The 22,603-nt window shown below is 47.5% G+C and overlaps 1 pseudogene; it reads right to left on the bottom strand.

The window, feature by feature from the left end:
- The window catches only part of LOC141042804 (uncharacterized), a 136,786-nt pseudogene that overhangs the window by 95,060 nt on the left and 19,123 nt on the right, over positions 1–22,603 (bottom strand).

Here is a 22,603-nt window from a genome sequence, read left to right as displayed (position 1 = left end):
ATGGGTAGTGATTTCTCTTTAGACCTCATTCTATTCTAATCGCTTCCCTCTAAACCCATCAGATGCCTCCAAGACATGACCCCGGATTTGTCTTTCCACCGAAGCTCACTCAGTTGATCCAACAACAGAATGCCTTGATGCAGTTGCTAGTCCAGAACCAAGGCAACAACAACAACAACAACAACCCACCGCCACCACCTCCAGTTGACAACTTAGCCCGTTTTCTGAGGTTGAATCTGCCTGTGTTTTCCAGTAGCACCGAGCCGATTGTTGCTGATGACTGGCTACGCATGATTGGAAGGGAGTTGACCACCGCAGGTTGTACAGATGCTGAGAAGGTGCGCTTTGCCGCACACCAACTGGATGGACCCGCAGCCTCATGGTGGGAGAATTACACAGCCACTTTCCCGATAGCCAATGTCACTTGGGATCAGTTTCAGCAAGCATTCCGCACTGCACATGTCTCAACTGGAGCTATGAGCATGAAGAAGCGTGAGTTTCACAACTTACGCCAGGCAAATCGTACTGTGGGGCAGTACGTGGTTGAGTTTAGCAAGTTAGCACGCTATGCCCAGGATGATGTGGCCACATATGCCGCGAAGCAGGAGAAGTTTATGGAAGGGTTGAATTATGAGCTGAGCCTGCAGTTGATGGTAGCAACATTTGCAAACTACCAGGAGTTGGTAGACAGGTCTCTTATGATTGAAGGGAAGCAGCAGCAGATAGAGAGCCGCAAAAGGAAGTATGGACAAGGGAAGTATAATTCTGGAGCTCAGCAGAAGCCTCGTTTTACCCCGAACTCGGGAGGATATGCCCATAACCATGGAGGCCACACTCACAATGGAGGAAGTTCACATAACCACGGTGGCTCCAAGAATGGAAATGGGAATGGAGCAAGCAGCAACCAGAACCGTTCCAACCCAACAACACCCGCTAAGAAGGATCTGAGTCATGTCACCTGTTACAAGTGCGGGAAGACCGGGCACTACGCCAATGATTGTTCTGAGTTGAAGAATGGCAATGGAAATGGAAGCTCTGGTAAGAAGCCCAACCCTTTCAACAGGGGACAGGTGAACCACGTTAACGTGGAGGAGGTTGAAGAGCAGCCAGATGCATTTATAGGTAAGTTTTTGATTAAGTCATTTACTGCAATAATTCTTTTCAATACTGGTGCATCGCATTCATACATTTCGAGGGGATTTCTGGATAAGTATAAGTTTCCCACCAAAGTTCTTAAGACACCTACGTTAGTAAGCTCGCTAGGAGCTGAGTATATGGCAAGCAGAGGATGTTTTCAGATGCCATGACCATAGGTAGGCATGTTTTCCCCTCAAACCTAATAATTCTGGAGTCACAAGGATTGGATGTGATACTAGGCATGGATTGGATATCGATGTATGGAGGAAACATCGATTGCGCCAGTAAGTCAATTCTGCTCACCACCCCAGAGGGTAAACGGATCAAGTATGTGTCTAGGCATGCGCCGAGGAGGACCCAAGTAAATTCTCTCTCAGGAGTTGTTCAGGAGGAAGTGCCTGTTGTGAAGGATTACCCGGATGTGTTTCTAGAGGAATTACCAGGCATGCCACCGGATTGAGACATAGAGTTTTTGATAGAGTTGTTGCCAGGCACCGGACCAACATCCAAGAGACCGTATCGGATGCCCGCAAATGATCTGGAGGAAATTAAGAAGCAGATTAAGGAGTTATTGGAGAAAGGTTATATCCGACCAAGTTCATCACTGTGGGGAGCCCCAGTGCTCTTGGTTGAGAAGAAGGATGGATCCTTGAGGATTGTTGTTGATTATCGTGCATTGAATGAGGTGACGATCAAGAACAAGTACCCACTACCGATGATCAATGATTTGTTTGACCAGTTGCAAGGAGCTAAAGTATTTTCCAAGATCGATCTGAGATCAGGATACCACCAGCTGAAGATCCGAGAACAGGATATACCAAAGACACCTTTCACCACAAGGTACGAGCTATATGAGTACACGGTTATGTCATTTGGATTGACTAATGCCCCTGCCTATTTCATGAGTATGATGAACAAGGTGTATGGAGTTCTTGGATAAGTTTGTTGTGGTGTTCATTGATGATATTTTGGTATACTCGAAGAATGAAGAGGAGCACAAGGAGCATTTGCGTTTAGTTCTCGAGAAGCTCAGGGAACACTAGCTATATGCCAAGTTCAGCAAATGTGAGTTTTGGTTGAAGGAAGTTGGGTTCCTTGGGCATGTTATATTCGGAGAAGGTATAGCAGTAGACCCTACCAAGGTTCAGTCAGTCACTGAGTAGTTGGCACCCACCTCAGTTGGGGAGATCCGCAGTTTTCTTGGGCTCGCGGGATATTACCAGAGATTCATTGAGAATTTTTCCAAGATTGCGAAGCCAATGACGGAGTTGTTGAAGAAGGACACCAAGTTCAAATGGACGGAAGAATGTGAGGCTAGTTTTCAGGAGTTGAAGAAACGTTTGGTTACAGCCCCAGTGCTAATTCATCCGGATATTCGCAAGGATTTCCAAGTGTATTGCGACGCTTCTCGCCAAGGACTTGGAGGTGTACTTATGCAAGACGGAAGAGTTGTTTCTTATGCCTCACGACAGCTTCGACCTCACGAGTTGAATTATGCCACACATGATTTGGAGCTAGCAGCCATAGTGCATGCGCTCAAGACCTGGAGACATTATCTTATTGGAAATCGTTGTGATGTGTACACGGATCACAAGAGTTTGAAGTACATTTTCACTCAGAAGGAGATGAATCTCAGGCAGAGGAGATGGTTGGAGCTTATAAAGGACTATGATATGAAGCTGCATTATCATCCAGGAAAGGCCAATGTCGTAGCAGACGCTTTGAGCCGGAAGAGTTATGTCAATACCCTCGTAAGCGGAGGACTACCGCAGGAGTTAGTTGACGGTCTCAATGAACTTAGTTTGGAGATAGTTCCAAGAGGTTTTGTTGCAGCAATGGAGGTTCAGTCTACATTATTGGGAAAGATTCGAGAAGCTCAAAAGGATGACAAGGAAATTGCTGAGATAAAGGAGAAGATGAGCAAAGGAAAATCCAAGGGTTTTTGTGAGGATGAGCACGAAACCTTATGGTTTGAGGATCGTGTATATGTACCCAATATTACAGAGATCAGGAAGTTAATACTTCAGCAGGCTCATGACTCACCATACTCGATTCACCCCGAAAACACTAAGATGTATTTGGATTTGAAGGAGCGTTTCTGGTGGACAGGTACGAAGAAGGATATTGCCGAGTATGTAGCCGTATGTGATGTACGTCAGAGAGTGAAGGGAGAACATCAGAAGCCAGCGGGATTACTGCAGCCTATGCTGATACCCGAATGGAAGTGGGACAAGCTTGGCATGGATTTCATCACCGGATTACCCAGGACACGGTCGGGATATGATTCCATCTGGGTAGTAGTTGATCGCTTGACCAAAGTGGCTCACTTAATCCCAGTGAAAACCACTTACACGAGTGCGAAGTTGGCCAAGATATATATGACCAGGATCGTATGTCTGCACGGAGTTCCAAGGACCATCATATCAGATAGAGGAACACAGTTCACTTCAAAGTTTTGGAATCAGTTGCACCAGACTTTGGGTACCAGGCTAGAGCTTAGTACAGCCTTTCATCCGCAGATAGATGGACAGACCGAGAGAGTCAATCAGATTCTGGAGGACATGTTGAGAGCTTGTGCGCTACATTATGGATCTAGTTGGGATGATAATTTGCCTTACGCGGAGTTCTCATACAACAACAGTTATCAGGCTAGTTTGAAGATGGCACCTTTCGAAGTTGTGTATGGAAGAAGGTGCAGGACACCATTAATGTGGGATGAAGTTGGAGACCATCAGTTGTTTGGACCGGATCTAATTCAGGAGTCTGAAGAGAAGGTCAAGTTGATTCGAGATACACTAAAGATAGCTCGGTCCAGGCAGAAGAGTTATGCAGACACCAAAGGCAAGGAGACAGAGCATACCTTCGTGTGTCACCGCTCCGAGGATTTAAACGTTTTGGAGTTAAGGGAAAGTTAGCCCCGAGATTTGTAGGACCATACCGAGTTTTTGAACGTATGGGGGAAGTGGCCTACAAGTTGGAGTTACTCGAAGGACTATCAGGAGTTCATGATGTGTTTCACGTTTCCCAGTTGAAGAAGTGCCATGCAGAGATGACCTATATTCCTCTGAGAGATATCGTGCCCCGGGAAGCAATTCAGTTGGATAATGACCTAACCTACGAGGAGAAACCCAAAAAGATTCTCGAGTTTGCCAGCCGAGTTACGCGCAGCAAGGTTCTCAAATTTTGCAAAGTTCAGTGGAGCCACCATACCGAGGATGAAGCCACCTGGGAACGAGAAGAAGACCTACGGAAAGACCACATACACCTATTTTCTAGCCAACCCCAATCTCGAGGGCGAGATTCATCTTAAGGGGGTAGGTTTGTAACATCCCAATTTTCAATTAGGATGTTATACATAGGTCATCATATGCATATCATATTTTATTTACATTTTGGTTGTGATCCTAGAAATCTTAAGCAACTCAAGGACCCAAGGAGAGAGTTTGGGATTTCATTTATTTTCATATTTGAATTTTCTCAAATTTAAAAAGAGGATCAATTTAGTTTTAATATTTTTCTCTCCAAATATTTCTAATATTAAAATAAAACAGAGAAGATAATATGACATCTTCAAAAAGAGAGGAATATTGGAGGAAAAAAATTTAAAATCAAATATATATGTTTTATTTGGACTTTATTTGAGATTTTATTTGAATTAGAAGAATATGCATTCTTGAAAATTGCAATATTAGGCCACAAAAATGTTCACTTTGTTCTAAATATTTTAGTTAGACGGTGAAATTTGTTTTTGGCATTTTTAGAATTTTTTATATTTTATTAGGATTTTTCTTAGGCGGAATTTATTTATTTTAAAAAAATCCGCCCGACTGGGCCGAAGGCCCAGCCGAGCCGGGCCGCCGCCGCCTTCCCCGCGCGGGAGCCGCGCCGCCACCGGACTCCCTCGCCTAAGGAAGCCACCGCCCCCCCCCCCTTTATATACGGCGCCCCCGTCCCCTCTCTCCACCCCAAGCCGCCGCCCGTAGCCGCCGCCCACCGCCGCCGCCCACCGCCGCTCGTGCCGCCAGCCCGCGCCGCCGCCGCCTGCTGCCGCCGTTGCTCCGCTGCCGACGGCGCCCGCCGCCGCTCGTCGACACCGCCACCCCACCACGCCGGAGTCTCGTCGTCGGTCAACCCCGGTTAAACGGTATAAAACCGTTCGTTTTTTTAGGTTTACGTTTTTTCGGTTTTCGGTTAGATCGGTTCAGATTGGTTTTTTTAGGTTTGTTATTTTTGCGAACGCTCGCCGGTTAGATCATTTCGACGAACGTTTTCGTTCGTTAGCCTCTGGTAACGAACGTTTGTTCGTTAGTGTTTTGCTTTTTATTTTATTTTTCGTCCAGGGACCTATCCACAATTATTTTTATCGCAGATTAGCCCCTGATCTTCAAACCCTCGCAACTTTTTGCTCGTTCATCCAAATCCAGTGGAACCGACGCCATAATCTTCATCTCGAACCCCTCTTTCCAGTTAATCAACTTGAACATTGTTTTGAAAAATTAAAATTTGGTTTCAAGCAGATTTGAATTCGAATTTGTTTTGATCATAGTTTGAGTTTCGTAGCTCCGATTCGATTGATTCTTTTTGCAAATCGAAGTTCTTCAGTTGAGCTTTCAGTTTGAATCTTTTCTATTGAGTTTTACCCTTGCATCTATGCTTGAGTACTTATCTATGCTATTGTTTGTTTGTGATAGAGTTTTCGGAGTGCGAAGCGTGCTACTACGAGTCACTAGGGTTTTCTGATCGTCAGCAAGGCAAGTAACACTTTGATCATACCTTTCTATTACCCAGTTTTTATGCATTAGATCCAACCCTCAAACATTGCATGGTTAGGATTTGTTAACATGTGGGTATTGGGAAGTAGTTGATGAGGTAGAACCTATTGTGCTTTATTCAAACCTTGGGAGTTACTACGTTATGCTTACTTTGCTATGCTATGCTCGTAGACGTGGATTGGTTGAGTGTATCCATGACAGATGTGAGAGTTGTTAATTAATGGTTAACTTAAGGTGGCTACTTTAATACACATCTGGGTGGATTGTTTGTGGGCACCTGGGGAATCCAGTGTTGTCCAAGGAGATCCCGGGGAATCCGTGTGATCATCCTATGGTTCGCCACCCAGGCTCAAAGGGATCATAAGATTATACATGCTAGAAACTTCTGTGTGCAGCCACAAGCCACTACGGGCCCTGGCATAGTTGAGTAAGTTGTGGGAATCCTTTCCATGATGGGCTAGCAGATGTAGGGGATTGTAGGTGTACCGGCCTATCTATCGGTTAAGGGGACCTCTTCGGAAAGACTGTGTCTCGGTCATCCGTTTCTCAAACACCATGCAGTGCGAGATCTACAACGGAGGAGATCGAGTCTTGAGGGGAAAAGTGCGCAAACCTCTGCAGAGTGTACAAACTAATCATGGTTAGCCGTGTCCCCGGTTATGGACATCTTGAGTATCTGGTTCTTGAATTATAGATTTGATCTCATCCCTCTTAATTTAATTTGTTGGGTTGTTAACTACTGTTTAATTGGGATTGAGATGGGATTTCCATTCTCAATGTTTATCAACCAACTTGTTAGTTTAATAAAATATATTCCTTTGCAGTAGGAAAAAATTGGCTTTACGCAAAAGTGATAACCATAGAGCCTCCACCAGCCATATATGCATGTAGTGTTAGCTGTTACATTGTTCATTGCTCTACAGTGTTATTTTGCCAGCACATTCCATGTGCTGACCCGTTTCGGGCTGCAACGTATTATGTTGTAGACTTTTCAGATGAAGAGTAAGGTGCGCTAGGTCGTTGTCGTGCACTCAGCTATGCCGTTGGAGTTGATGGACTCATTTACCTTCAATGCTTCCGCAGTTGTCTTATTTAGATGGCCTTAAGCCATACTATTGTAATAAGTTCTCTTTCGAGACATTCGTTGTAATAAGTGTGTGATTGCACTCTGTTATAAACCCTTCAAGTGATGTGTGTGTCAGCATTACCGATCCAGGGAAGACACTTATGCACAGAGATTTGACCGTCTGAGGTCGGATCGCTACACTTGGCCGGCCTCCTCGTCCCCCCTCCTTTATATACGTGGGCAGGGGGCACCCCAAAGCACAAGAGACAATCTCTTAGCCGTGTGCGGTGCCCCCTCCAAAGTTAAACACCTCGGTCATATCGTCGTAGTGCTTAGGCGAAGCCCTGCGCCGGTAACTTCATCATCACCGCCGCCTCGCCGTCGTGCTGACGGAACTCTTCCTCATCCCTCTACTGGATCAAGAGCTCGGGGGATGTCATCGTGCTGAACTTGTGCTAAACACGGAGGTGCCGTACGTTTGGTACTTGGATCGGTTGGATCGTGAAGACGTTCGACTACATCAACCGCGTTACTAAACGCTTCCACTTTTGGTCTACGAGGGTATGTGGACACACTCTCCCGTCTCGTTTCTATGCTTCTCCTAGATAGATCTTGCATGATTGTAGGACTTTTTTTTTGAATTACTAGGTTCCCCAACAATGGCTTCCGAGCCAGGTCTATGCTTAGATTTTATATGCACGAGTAGAACACAATGAGTTGTGGGCGATAATAGTCATAATGCTTACCACCACCGTCTTACTTTGATTCGGCGGTATTGTTGGATGAAGCGGCCCGGACCGACATTACATGACCGCGTTCATGAGACTGGTTCTACCGACGTGCTTTGCACACAGGTGGCTAGTGGGTGTCTGTTTCTCCAACTTTAGTTGAATCGAGTTTGACTACGGCCGATCCTTGTTGAAGGTTAAAACAGCACACTTGACGAACAATCATTGTGGTTTTGATGCGTAGGTAAGAACGGTTCTTGCTAGAAGCCCGTAGCAGCCACGTAAAACATGCAACAACAAAGTAGAGGACGTCTAACTTGTTTTTGCAGGGCATGTTGTGATGTGATATGGTCAAGAAGTCATGAGATATAAATTGTTGTATGAGATGATCATGTTTTGTCCAAGTTATCGGCAACTGGCAGCAGCCTTATGGTTGTCGCTTTATTGTATGAAATGCAATCGCCATATAATTGCTTTACTTTATCACTAAGCGGTAGCGATAGTCGTAGAAGCAATAGTTGGCGAGATGACAATGATGCTACGATGGAGACTAAGGTGTCAAGCCGGTGACGATGGAAATCATGACGGTGCTTTGGAGATGGAAATCAAAGGCACAAGATGATGATGGCCATATCATGTCACATATTTTGATTGCATGTGATGTTTATCCTTTATGCATCTTATTTTGCTTAGTACGGCGGTAGCATTATAAGATGATTTGTCACTAAATTTCAAGGTATAAGTGTTCTCCCTGAGTATGCAGTGTTGCTACAGTTCTTCGTGCCGAGACACCACGTGATGATCGGGTGTGATAAGCTGTACGTTCACATACAACGGGTGCAAGCCAGTTTTGCACATGCAGAATACTCGGGTTAAACTTGACGAGCCTGGCATATGCAGATATGGCCTCGAAACACTGAGACCGAAAGGTCGAACGTGAATCATATAGTAGATACGATCAACATAGAGATGTTCACCATTGGAAACTACTCCATCTCACGTGATGATCGGACATGGTTTAGTTGATATGGATCACGTGATTATTTAGATGACTAGAGGGATGTCTATCTAAGTGGGAGTTCTTAAGTAATATGATTAATTGAACTTTAATTGATCATGGACTTAGTACCTGATAGTTTTTGCATGTCTATGCTATTGTAGATCAATGGCCCGTGCTATCGTTCCCTTGAATTTTAATGTGTTCCTAGAGAAATCTAAGTTGAAAGATGTGAAGGAAATATGCCCTAGAGGCAATAATAAAGATGTTATTTATATTTCCTTATATCATGATAAATTTTTATTATTCATGCTAGAATTGTATTAACCGGAAACTTGATACATGTGTGAATACATAGACAAAACAAAGTGTCCCTAGTATGCCTCTACTTGACTAGCTCGTTAATAAAAGATGGTTAAGTTTCCTGACCATAGACATGTGTTGTCATTTGATGAACGGGATCACATCATTAGGAGAATGATGTAATGGACAAGAACCATCCGTTAGCTTAGCATGTTGATCGTTCAATTTTATTGCTATTGCTTTCTTCATGACTTATACATATTCCTTTGACTATGAGATTATGCAACTCCCGAATACCGGAGGAACACCTTGTGTGCTATCAAATGTCACAACGTAACTGGGTGATTATAAAGATGCTCTACAGGTGTCTCCAAATGTGTTTCCTGGTTTGGCATAGATCGAGATTAGGATTTGTCACTCCGAGTATCGGAGAGGTATGTCTAGGCCCTCTCGGTAATGCTCATCACTATAAGCCATGCAAGCAATGTGACTAATGAGTTAGTTTCGGGATGACGCATTACGGAACGAGTAAAGAGACTTTCCGGTAACGAGATTGAACTAGGTATGATGATACCACGATCGAATCTCGGGCAAGTAACATACCGATGACAAAGGGAATGACGTATGTTGTTATGCGGTTTGACCGATAAAGATCTTCGTCGAATATGTAAGAGCCAATATGAGCATCCAGGTTCCGCTATTGGTTATTGACCGGAGATGTGTCTCGGTCATGTCTACATAGTTCTCGAACCCGTAGGGTCCGCACGCTTAACGTTCGATGACGATTTGTATTATGAGTTATGTGATTTGATGACCGAAGTTTGTTCGGAGTCCCGGATGAGATCACGGATATGACGAGGAGTCTCGAAATGGTCGAGAGGTACAGATTCATATATTGGAAGGCTATATTCGGACATCGGAATGGTTCCGAGTGATTCGGGTATTTTTCAGAGTACCGGAGGGTTACGGGAATTTGCTGGGGAAGTTAATGGGCCTTATTGGGCTTTAGTGGAGAGAGGGAAGAAGGGCCACGAGGTGGCGCGCGCCTCCCCCCTGCCCAAACCGAATTGGACAAGGGGTTGGGGCGCGGCCCCCTTTCCTTCTCCCTCTCCCTCCTTTCCTTCTTTCCCACTCCGAAAAGAAAAGGGAATCCTACTAGGACTTGGGAGTCCTAGTAGGACTGCCTACACTTGGCGCGCCCCTAGAAGGGCCGGCCTCTCTCCCTCCCTCCATTATATATGTGTGCAGAGGGCACCCCAAAGGCACTTCAATATTGGTCTTAGCCGTGTGCGGTGCCCCCCTCCACAGTTACACACCTCGGTCATATCGTCGTAGTGCTTAGGCGAGGCCCTGCGCCGGTAACTTCATCATCACCGTCACCACGCCGTCGTGCTGATGGAAATCTCTCTCGTCCTCAACTAGATCAAGAGCTCGAGGGATGTCATCGTGCTGAACGTGTGCTGAACACGGAGGTGCCATACGTTCGGTACTTGGATCGGTTGGATCGTGAAGACGTTCGACTACATCAACCGCGTTACTAAATGCTTCCGCTTTTGGTCTACGAGGGTACGTGGACACACTCTCCCGTCTCGTTGCTATGCATCTCCTAGATAGATCTTGCGTGATCGTAGGTAATTCTTTTTGAAATACTGCGTTCCCCAACAAGATGATGGTAGCAACTACACGGATTGGGTCCGTAACTTGAGGATTATCCTTATTGCTGCACAGAAGAATTACGTCCTGGAAGTACTGCTAGGTGCAAGACCCGCTGCAGAAGCAACTCCGGATGTTATGAACGTCTGGTAGACCAAAGCTGATGACTACTCGATAGTTCAGTGTGCCATGCTTTACGGCTTAGAATCGGTACTTCAAAGACGTTTTGAACGTCATGGAGCATATGAGATGTTCCAGGAGTTGAAGTTAATATTTCAAGCAAATGCCCGAGTTGAGAGATATGAAGTCTCCGACAAGTTCTATAGCTGCAAAATGGAGAAGAATAGTTCTGTCGGTGAACACATACTCAGAATGTCTGGGTACCACAACCACTTGACTCAGCTGGGAGCTAATCTTCCTGATGATAGTGTCATTGACAGAGTTCTTCAATCACTGCCACCAAGCTATAAAGGCTTTGTGATGAACTATAATATGCAAGGGATGGAAAAGACAATTCCCGAGCTCTTCGCAATGCTAAAGGCTGCGGCGGTAGAAATCAAGAAGGAGCATCAAGTGTCGATGGTTAACAAGACCACTAGTTTCAAGAAAAAAGGCAAAGGGAAGAAGGGGAACTTCAAGAAGAACGGCAAGCAAGTTGCTGCTCAAATGAAGAAACCCAAGTCTGGACCTAAGCCTGAGACTGAGTGCTTCTACTGCAAAGGGACTGGTCACTGGAAGCGGAACTGCCCCAAGTATTTGGCGGTTAAGAAGGATGGCAAAGTGGAAGGTATATTTGATATACATGTTATTGATGTGTTCCTGATGTCGCTTGAAGCTACATTGGTATTTCCAAAAAGAGGAAGGGATGATGCAGCACAACGGCGGTAGGTATTTCCCTCAGATATGAAACCAAGTTATTGAACCAGTAGGAGAACTAAGCAACACAACATAAACATCCCCTGCACACAGATAACAAATCCTCGCAACACGACGTGTTAAAGGGGTTGTCAATCCCTTCCGGGGTACAACGCCTCAAGATAGGCAAACGGACGTGAGATAAATTTGTAGTAAATTGATAGATCGAACGCCAAATAAAATAAATAGGGAAAATTGCAGCAAGGTATTTTTGTATTTTAGTTTAATAGATCTGAAAATAAATGCAAGGAAAAAGTAGACCGCAAAGGCAAATATATGAGAAAGAGACCCGGGGGCCGTAGGTTTCACTAGTGGCTTCTCTCGAGAAAAATAGCAAAGGGTGGGTGAACAAATTACTGTTGGGTAGTTGATAGAACTTTAAATACTCATAACGATATCCAGGCAATGATCATATATAGGCATCACCTCTAAGATTAGTAGACCGACTCCTGCCTGCATCTATTACTATTACTCCACACATCGACCGTTATCCAGCATGCATCTAGTGTATTAAGTTCATGGAAAAACAGAGTAATGCAATAAGAACAATGACATGATGTAGACAAGATCTATCTATGTAGAGATAGACCCCATCGTTTTATCCTTGGGACAATTACATTTCAGCCCTTAGTTGTGTCACACCCGTTTGTTTTGCCCCTAAATTCAAAAAACCCTCAGTCTTGCCCAACCGCGTTTGCTGCACTTATGTTTTTGCCCTTCCGTCACGGCTCCGCCTGGTCAGCGTCGTTTGACCATAACCAGCGGCCGTTTATGGACATTTTTGCCCCTGGGCTGGTTGCCCTTATTACTTCCTCCTCGTTCAGCTGAAGTGAAAAAAAGAGCGACGGCGCGGCAAAACCAGAGGAGGAGAAGCGGGAGGAGGTGGATCTGGAGATGTCGAGCCCGGGCATCTCATCTAAGATTTCGTCGGCATCCGCCATGGCTGGAGAGGTAAGCAACGCTTGGTGATTCCCCTTGGATTTCCCGCGGCTCCTCTGTTCTAGGGTTAGGGTTTGTGTATTTTGGGGGAAAATCTCACATTTTTCGAGAAGGTCGACGGGGTGGGCATTGTGGAGCATGCATCCGAGTTTTATCTGTCGGACGACACCTACACCGGCTTGGAGTACCGCTCGAAGCACCGTTTCGCTGGACATGGCCTAGTTCCGGCCCGTCGAGTCGCCTGGGGAGAGGGAAGCACCGGCCGGCGGTTTTTAGGGTGCCCACTTGATGTAAGAGTAACATTTAGATCATTAATCTTGGATATGGACATGTCCTTGCTGTGATCTGATCTTTGCCTAAATTGCAGTTGCCAGAAGAGTGCCACTGGTTGGTTTGGGTTGATCTGCCTCCCCCAACTCGTGTTGCACTTGCATCTGAAGACATGCATGCTGAGATTGAACGGATGTGGATCAAATGTCATCAGTTGCAGAAGAGAAACCTGGAGCTGGCGAAGAAGAAGCGCACTTTGAAGAAGAAACTAAAAGAGCGAGATGAAATGTTGCGTGTGTGGACACTGTTGTTTGGTATTAGCCTATTGTGTGTTGTTGTTGTGGCCATCTCTGTGTCTTCACGGATTTGAGCAAGTTAATGGATGATGTAGTGTTGTTTATGATGGATGATGAACTAAATGGTAATGGAAGATGCAGTTTGGAACTTGTTTATGAGTTATTTATGTGAATTCAGTAGTATGTATGACATTTTTTAGGTTTTTGAAAAAGCAACCCCAACTCTCTTCAGACTTTGCTTCTATGACACCATATGCTACATGAAATAGCCAGTTATGAGCATCTACGGAACATGCAGCAACTAGTTGGCCTCTAAACCTTCCATTCAATGTTGTAGCATCCACAGCAAGGTATGGCCTACACCCCTCCAAGAAACCCTTCTGACAAGCCTTGAAACAGAAAAATACTCCTCTAAAGCACTCTTTCTAGAAAGATTTACCTCTGAGCTTGTACTGTCACTACAAAAAAAAGACACATCCGTGACATTTTGGGCCGAACGAAATTTTTTTCTGTCATACATATGACACTTCTATGACGATAATTGTGACAAAACCCGATATCATCATAGATGTGGTGAGCTCCTACTTCTATGACAAAAAATCATGACAGAAAATGGGCTTTTCATCCTGGGCGGGCCGGAGACGCTGCTGCATGACATTCTTTGGGCCGTCGATGACGGAAAAAACCGTGGTAGAAGCGAGGGCGAGGAAAATTTCGGGGAGTTCCCGGTTACGGTGGGAGGTCGGGGCCGAGCGATGCGCGTTTCTCTCGTACACGTACGCGCGCGTGTGTGAGACGTTGGCTCTAACTGAACCCGAGCGAGGCATTGGGCTCTAACTGAACCCGAGCGATTGCACTGCAGGCTACGCGTTACTGAACCCGAGCGATCGATCGATGGCTGTTAACTGAACCCGATCGAGCGATTCCTTCGCTACTGCTGCTAACTGAAGCAGATCGATGCTGCCTCTGGGATGAACAGTGAGTGTTGCGAGGGGGTTTGGATGAACAGTGAGCGGTGGCGTTGCCTCTGGATGAACAGGACCCCGTGGTGTGGTGGAGGGCTGGATGAACAGTAGACGGTGGAGGGGTGCCCGTGGAGGGATGGTTGAACAGGACCCCGTGGTGTGGAGGGCTGGATGAACAGTAGACGGTGGAGGGGTGCTCGTGGAGGGGTGGTTGAACAGGACCCCGTGGTGTGGAGGGCTGGATGAACAGTAGACGGTGGAGGGGTGGTTGAACAGTAGCCGGTGGAGTAGCGCGCGGTGGAGGCTGGATGAACAGGAGCCCGTGGTGGCTGGAGGAGGTCGACGGTGGAGATGAACAGTATCCCGTGGAGACCCATTTTGCGGTACGCCACACCCCTCCCGATGAACAGGACCCCCGTTTCGACCGTAGGAGGTCCGTTTCGTCCGTTTTGCGGTACGCCACACCCCTCCCGATCAACAGGACCCCCGTTTCGATCGTAGGAGGTACGTTTCCTTCGTTTTGCGATACGCCACACCCCTCCCGATCAACAGGACCCCCGTTTCGACCGTAGGAGGTCCGTTTCCTCCGTTCTGCGGTACGCCAGGCCTCGTTTCCATCGCCTGTTCCGTCCAAGCCCTCCCGATGAACACGACCACGCATTCCGTTCCGACCCAGCCGGTTGGCTCCCACGCGTTCCGTTGCCTCCCGATGAACACGACGCATTCCGTTGCCTCCCCATGAACACGACGCATTCCGTTGCCTCCCCATGAACACGACGGCGACGTTGTTTCTCTCCCAGCCATGTACACGAGCCCTGGCCATACATATGCGCGAGTAGGCGTTCGAGACCCCGCCAGTATGTACACATACATGGCCGTATTTTCTTTCTTGCACCCTGGCCGCTGTACGTACGTGTACATGCTACGTGCGCGCATCTACTACGACACGTACGCGCCTCTACTACGACACATGCGCGCCTCTACATCCACCAGTATATATGTACGTACACGTTCGCGACCAGAATGACAACGCTACGTACGCTTCGACCAGGTGGGTCCCGACCGTCACGCACTTCCTTGCCTACGAAGATGTAGCTGGTGGGTCCCAGCAGTCAGAAGGGCGAATCGTTTTTTTTTTTGCCCGGACGCACTTCCTTGCGTGCGAAGATGTAGCTGGTGGGTCCCAGCAGTCAGGGGGAAACGTTTTTTTCGCGAAATACAATGGCCCGTCCGGTGGGTCCCAGCTGTCAGGTGGAGGAATCATTATTTTCCGCGTAATAAGGAGGCACTTCCTTGCTGCGGCCGTGGACCCAGCTGTCAGCCTCTCCACGTACAGTCCACGTCCGATGGAAGTCGTTCCTTGACCACGTTGACCACGCCGCGCCGAGAGCACCAGGGCGGTGGACGACGGCGAGGCCTAGGAAGGGGACGAGGGGGAGCCGGGGAAGACGCGGCAGTGGAAGCCCGCGCGGAGAGGAGTACGAGGTTTCACTGGTTGGGCTGCGGTGTGAGGCTGCCGTCGCCGCAGGGCCTGGCCAGCGGTGGGAATAGTAGGGGGCGGTGAGGCCTCCGCGGCAGCACAGCCGGCCACGGGAGGCAGGAGCATGCGGCACGACCGGCGCTGCTTTGGGCGGCTGGAGCAAGAAGACCAGAGGTTGAAGAAGCACTACGGCCGTTGGATGGACATCGTACGGTCACTGGAGCTAGAATCATTCATATTGACTAAAGTTGACAAAGGCCCCCGTCCCAGTCAACTTAGTAGGCCCACAAGTCAGCCTCCCACCATGGTGGGTCCCAGCTAGCAGGGGGAGTATTCATTTTTTTGTGCGTAATAAGGAGGCACTTCCTTGCGTGCGAAGATATAGCTGGTGGGTCCGAGCTGTCAGCGGCGGTAACGCTTTTTCGCGAAATACAGAGGCCGTTTCGGTGGGTCCCTGATGTCAGGTGGAGGAATCATTATTTTGCGCATAATAAGGAGGCATTTCCTTGCGTGCGGCCGTGGACCCAGCTGTCGGCCTCTCCACGTACAGTCCACTTCAGATGCATGTCGGTCGTTGACCATGTTGACCAGGCCGCGCCGAGAGCACCAGGGCGGTGGACGACGGTGAGGCCTAGGAAGGGATCGACATGGAGGCAGGGAAGACTCGGCAGTTGTTTCCCACGCGGAGGGGAGTACGACTGTACGAGGATTTACTAGTTCGTCTGCCGTCGCCGGATTAATAACAGCAGGTGTGAGTGAGTAGAGGGATGGCTAGGCCAGCGATGGGAGTACGATGGGGCGGTGAGGCCTGCGCGGCAGCAGAGCCGGCTGCGGGGAGGAGGGAGCAGGCAGTCCCGCCGGTGCTTGTTTGAGCGGCTGGAGCAGGAAGAGTCGAGATTGAAGAAGCACGACGGGCGTTGGATGGCCATCCAATAGTCACTGCTTGTGCGTCAACCTTTTTTTTCGGAAAGCCTCAAATCTGTGGAAAACAGCATACAGCCCATCTGCCATTATTTCTAATAATTTACAGCCCATTTGCTAATTATTAAGTTTTTTTTGGAGCCCATATTCTTTTTGTTAGCATTACAGCCCATATTGTGGCCACGGTTAAAAAATTATACGAAATTTTGCATATTTCGGTGCGGTCTGAACTGTTTTTAATCCCGAAATTTCGACTCACATTCAAACTGATTTTAAAAATAAATGTATATCAATATAAAATCCAACAAATTCTCCACGCATAAAAATTAATGTAATTTAAAATCTCTAAATGGAAAAAAAGATATTTGAAACTAATTGCCGGTTTGATGTGTTTTAAAAATGTACAGCCCATTTCTCATTACTGATGGGCCATTTTCTCGGCCAGCCGAATGAAAGCTCTCCTCGTCTTGAAAGATTTGCAGCCCAAAAGGCCTGACAAAGAGACTTACTTGGCAAATCACAAAAAAACTGGGCTGTGGCCGTGGACCCAGCTGTCAGCCTCTCCACATACAATACTCTTTCGATGGAAGTCGTTCCTTGACCATGTTGACCACGCCGCGCGGAGAGCACCACGGCGGTGGACGACGGCGAGGCCTAGGAAGGGGACGACGCGGAGCCGGGGAAGACGCGGCAGTGGAAGCCCGCGTGGAGAGGAGTACGAGGGTTCACTGGTTCGGCTGCGGTGTGAGGCTGCTGTCGCCGAACGGCCTGGCCAGCGGTGGGAATAGTAGGGGGCGGTGAGGCCTCCGCGACAGCACAGCCGGCCACGGGAGGCAGGAGCATGCGGCACGACCGGCGCTGCTTTGGGCGGCTGGAGCAAGAAGACCAGAGGTTGAAGAAGCACTACGGCCGTTGGATGGACATCGTACAGTCACTGAAGCTAGAATCATTCATATTGACTAAGTTGACAAAGCCCTCCGTCCCCATCAACTTAGTAGGCCCACAAGTCAGCCTCCCACCATGGTGGGTCCCAGCTAGCAGGGGGAGTATTCATTTTTCTGTGCGTAATAAGGAGGCACTTCCGGTGGGTCCGAGCTGACAGCGGGGGGAACGTTTTTTTCGCGAAATACGGTGGTCCGTCCGGTGGGTCCCAGCAGTCAGGGGCAAACGTTTTTTCGCGAAATACGGTGGCCCGTCCGGTGGGTCCCGGCAGTCAGGGGGGAAACGTTTTTTCCGCGAAATACTGGTGGCCCGTTCGGTGGGTCCCTGCTGTCAGGTGGAGGAATAATTATGTTGCGCGTAATGAGGAGGCACTTCCTTGCGGCTGCCGTGGACCTAGCTGTTAGCCTCTCCACGTACAGTACTCTTCCGATGGAAGTCGGTCATTGACCACATTGACCACGCCGCGCCGAGAGCACCACGGCGGTGGACGACGGCGAGGCCTAGGAAGGGGACGACGCGGAGCCGGGGAAGACGCGGCAGTGGATGCCCACGCGGAGAGGAGTACGAGGGTTCACTGGTTCGGCTGCGGTGTGAGGCTGCCGTCGCCGTAGTATAACAGGGGGAGTGGGTGAGTGGAGGGATGGCCTGGCCAGCGGTGGGAGTAGTATGGGGACGGTGAGGCCTCCGCGGCAGCACAGCCGGCTACGGGAGGCAGGAGCATGCGGCACGACCGGCGCTGCTTTGGGCGGCTGGGGCAAGAAGACCAGAGGTTTAAGAAGCACTACGGCCGTTGGATGGACATCGTTGACTACGCCGCGCCGAGAGCACCAGGGCGGTGGACGATGGCGAGGCCTACGAAGGGAACGACACGGAGCCGGGGAAGACACGGCAGTGGCTGCCCACGCGGTGGAGAGTACGAGGGTTGACTGGTTCGCCTGCCGTCAGCGGAAAATAACAGGAGGTGTGGGTAAGTAGAGGGATAGACAGGCCAGGGATGCGAGTATGATGGGGCCGTGAGGCCTGCCCGGCAGCACTGCCGGCCACGGGAGGCGGGAGCAGGCGGTTCCGACGGCGCTGGTTTCGGCGGCTGGGGCAGGAAGATCAGAGACTGAAGAAGCACGATTGCCGTTAGATTGACATCTAACGGTCTGACGCTGGTAGAGTCGATTGTTGACTAAGTTTCTTTTTTCATAAACCTTGTGTACGCATGCACTTAGTAGGCCCACAAGTCAGCCTCCAAATCTGTGGCAGACAACATAAAGCCCATTTGCTATTTTTTATAATTTGCAGCCCATTTGCTAATTCTTAAGTAATTTATTACAGCCCATTTTCTGCCCAGGACCACGGTCAAAAAGTTCAACTTTATTTTGCATATCTCGGTGGAGTCCGAACTGTTGTAATCCCGAAATGATAAACATTTTTTAAGAACTTATTGATTTGCCAAAAAAATCGTTTTGTTTTTGTAAGAAAATAAGACGTGGGACAATTGAGTTGGTTTAAGGGAAAACCAGTGGTAAGAAAATCAGCGCTGGGTGGGAAAAAACAACAAAAATAAGGATGTAAATATGAAAAGGGAATTTTATGTGTTTTCAATATAATGATACGTGTATATGAACTAGTAAAACTATAGGTAGAGATTAGAAAACGGATGTAGGACATGCGTTTCAAGAGGAAAATAGAACTGGGCTGTGTGTTTGATTTAGTAAAAAAACTGCTTGCGGATGTTGTAACACAAAATATAACTAACGCTGGTGGGCCAGAGGCCAGTATATACCTGCTGGATCTTTGTGCCCCGTTGTCGTCATGGGCTGGGCCTGTTAAAAACAAAACCAACCCTGGGCACTCTACAGCCCAGTTGAAACCTGCTCAACCTAAAAAAACAATATACGTGCTCAATAAACGAGAGAATTCTGCAAGTACAGACTGATAACTGGGATGCAGCACGGATATTGTTTTTTTATCGTGATAATAAGTGCATGCACTTGTTTCGAAAAAATTGGAGAAATGGGAATTCGAACGACGGGTGCTTATGCTACCCATCAAATAAAAATCAGGTGCCTGAAAATTCGTTTCGAAACAAATGATTCAGCTTTATATCCACGTCGACCCTCGGCATGATGGTTGGAAGCAAATGCAAGTTCATACCAAAAGATCGTTAACAACAATACCAACTTGCGGACGACAAGGTAGTACAACTACCAATACCAAACTAACTTATAATCTTTTTACTCCTGGCCCTAGTGTTCGTCTGGTAGAAAATCTTGCAGAGGACCAGCTCCCTCTCCTTCTCTTGCTCCAGGTCCCCGAGGTGGTACTGGTGCATCACCCAGTTGGTCCTCTGTTGGTCAAAGTTCTTGTTGGTGTGCAGCACCAGAACCTTTTTTGCTGCCCGTCTTGCCGGCCGTTGACCATCACCGGCAAGGTATTGCCGGTCTTGTGCCACACCGCGTGCATGCCGCACTCCGACTGTATCTTGCGACGCGTCCACGTGCCCCTTTTGAATGCCCTGGAATTGCGCTGGAAGAAATGCTTCCTTAGGCCACTCAGTGTGATACCTGCAGTATTGTGGAATACAGGTTTTAGTGTACCTAGTTGGCATTTTCATAACATCTTTGGCATGTTGCAGTCACTTGTTTCACTTTTTATTAACTGTCAAATTGTAATTGCTTCACCAGGTCTGCATCTAAAAAGAAAAATAGAGCTATAAACAAAGGAATATGTTTGTGCAAGTAGACGGTCGATCGGTGTCTTACCTGGAAGTTTCTCAGGTTGGGTGTAGCATATGCCGTGCTCGCTGTCGATGGTTGGTATGAACAAATCGATGAGAGACTGAAATCTCGCGCTGTCAGCACTCACTTTGGCCTCAAGGTGCTCGATCAGCTCCTGATCCGTGGGATCGAACTTGACGCCAGCCGGCAGCACCGGCCAATCCTTCTTCGACTTGCATCGGTAATTCCAGTTATATGGTACTCAATGTATGATCAATCGACTGTTTTAAGTGAATGATGAAAGATTTCGACAGATAAGTGGTACTCCAAATCTGAAGTCCAGAATACCCGAACACGCCACCGGGATTCTTGTGTCACCTCACGCGCAGCGTGTTGTCACGTCAATTTAATGTGTGGACATGATGAATAATTTGACCGACGTATACTAGTATTGCTACTGTACTACTTACTAGTCGTATTTAGTGTCACAATTTATACATAGGTTTAACTAACAAGTACGCACTTGAAGCCTAACTGATATATATATATATATATATATATATGGCTTCTGCACAGCATCTCCATCATCATTATTAGTACATCCTACGCAGGTGAGTTAGGATGCACTTGATCCCAGGAAGGTATCTATCCTTCAAACCAGAGGAGTGCTTCAAACTAACAACAATACATAATATCCAACAAAAGAGGGTCGTGCTACAGCAGCAGAATACATGGCTCAGTCTAGATATCAGCACGAATCAAGTTGTGCATATTTGTTGTTGGCATGAACCACATCACCGCATGTCGGGTTTGCAAAAGTCATCCATCGCATGGAAGCTTGATGCCTTTCACACACTGAAGATTATCTAGCAACAAGCTGTGTCGACGAATCTCTGGATATGGTGATTCATGAAACCCATGGTATGATGTGTAAACACAGCCCCCCCTCGCGAATGGAAGTTGCATAGCACAGTAATCATCGCCGGTGATATGATCGATGATTGGTTGGATGATCGGATAATTGAGCTCGAGGAACAAGGAGTGGTTGCCGAGGCTGTAAACCCGCCTCCAGTTGAATACGCCTGGCCCAACGGAGCTGGGATCTTTCTCAAACACGAAGCAGCCATAGCCATCAATGTCACGAACGCCCCACGCATTGTACTGCATGTGGTTTGATGTAATGGTTTGGTCAATTTGGTACGTGCGAATGAGCATCAAATGACCGCCGTCAGCTGAATGAGCGATAAACCACCACCCATCGGCTGGTATGATTCCAAGTCCTAGAATCATGAAGGCCAGCGCATTTGCATCTGCTGCAACAATTCAAATTGGAGACCAAAAGGACAAAAATAAATAATCATGTTCAGAGTATGTGTGGAATTAAGATTATTATAACAGTGACACATATCATAGACAGAGAATTGCAATGTCGTGGTCATAATCATACCCCAAGTTAAAAAAATAAGCCAATGGCTTTCATATTCTAGCAATATGTCATGGTTCAAACATCATGTAACAATGAGAGGAAAACAGCTATGACAGCGCCTACTCATATTCTAATAGCACTTACTGCTACTGTTCTCATATCAACTCTAAGCAATAACATGTGTTGTTATAAAAATCTTGTAAACGAGAGTAACATATAGCAATCATGATGTTATGCTCATAATATGTATTCTAACAATCATTAGATGCCAATTGTTCTCATATCAACTCTAAAAATAACATGTGTGGTCATAAAATCTAGGAAATGAGAGGAACATATAGCAATGATGTGGTTATAGACATGCTATGCATTCTAAATTTGTAACAAATGAACAGGGAGTCGTATTCATAAAGTAAAGATGAGATGAGATAGAATAATTACACGACGATAGATTCCACCAGTATAGGCAGCCAATCTGTGCGTCGACCGTGTAAACGATGCCATCGTGCACTATAGCATCAGACAGAAATGTTGCCTCAACAGGATTGATGATGAGCCATAACCATGTATGGCGACCGGATTCCAGATAGACTAATCCCATGTTGAACAAGGCAATGAGCTTGTAATCCATGTAGTCATCTGATGGTGTGGGCACTTCGCAGATTACAACTTTCTGCAAACAGAGGTCAAGCCAAAAGCTTGACGCATCGTGCGTAGTAGGCAGGAGTGTCCGGCGGGCCGTGAGGCTCGATGGCCGCGGTATCCAACGATGGAAGGGTGATCTCTCGCTGGGTGTAGATATCCACGAGACACCACGGACTACCGGTGTGGTGGATGAGGACGATCCAATTGGCCTTCATGCCCGCCCAATAGTGGTCGTGCATGAAGGACAGGTGGACGGGTAGTGGTAGCATGTCGAGGGGAACCACGGCAACCTCCGTAGGATCGTCAAGTCGGTGTCTGGGCCACCTGCGAGGATCGGGCATTAGCAAGCAGGGTGTCTTGAAAAGAGCCGGCCGGTTGCAGACGAGTAGACGGTACAAAGACACTGAGCATGCGGCCAGACGGACGGTGCTGAGTAGGTC

This window comes from Aegilops tauschii, chromosome 3, assembly GCF_002575655.3.
Source record: "Aegilops tauschii subsp. strangulata cultivar AL8/78 chromosome 3, Aet v6.0, whole genome shotgun sequence".
NCBI classification, from domain to species: Eukaryota; Viridiplantae; Streptophyta; class Magnoliopsida; order Poales; family Poaceae; genus Aegilops; species Aegilops tauschii.
This window is presented reverse-complemented; position numbering and strand designations above follow the sequence as displayed.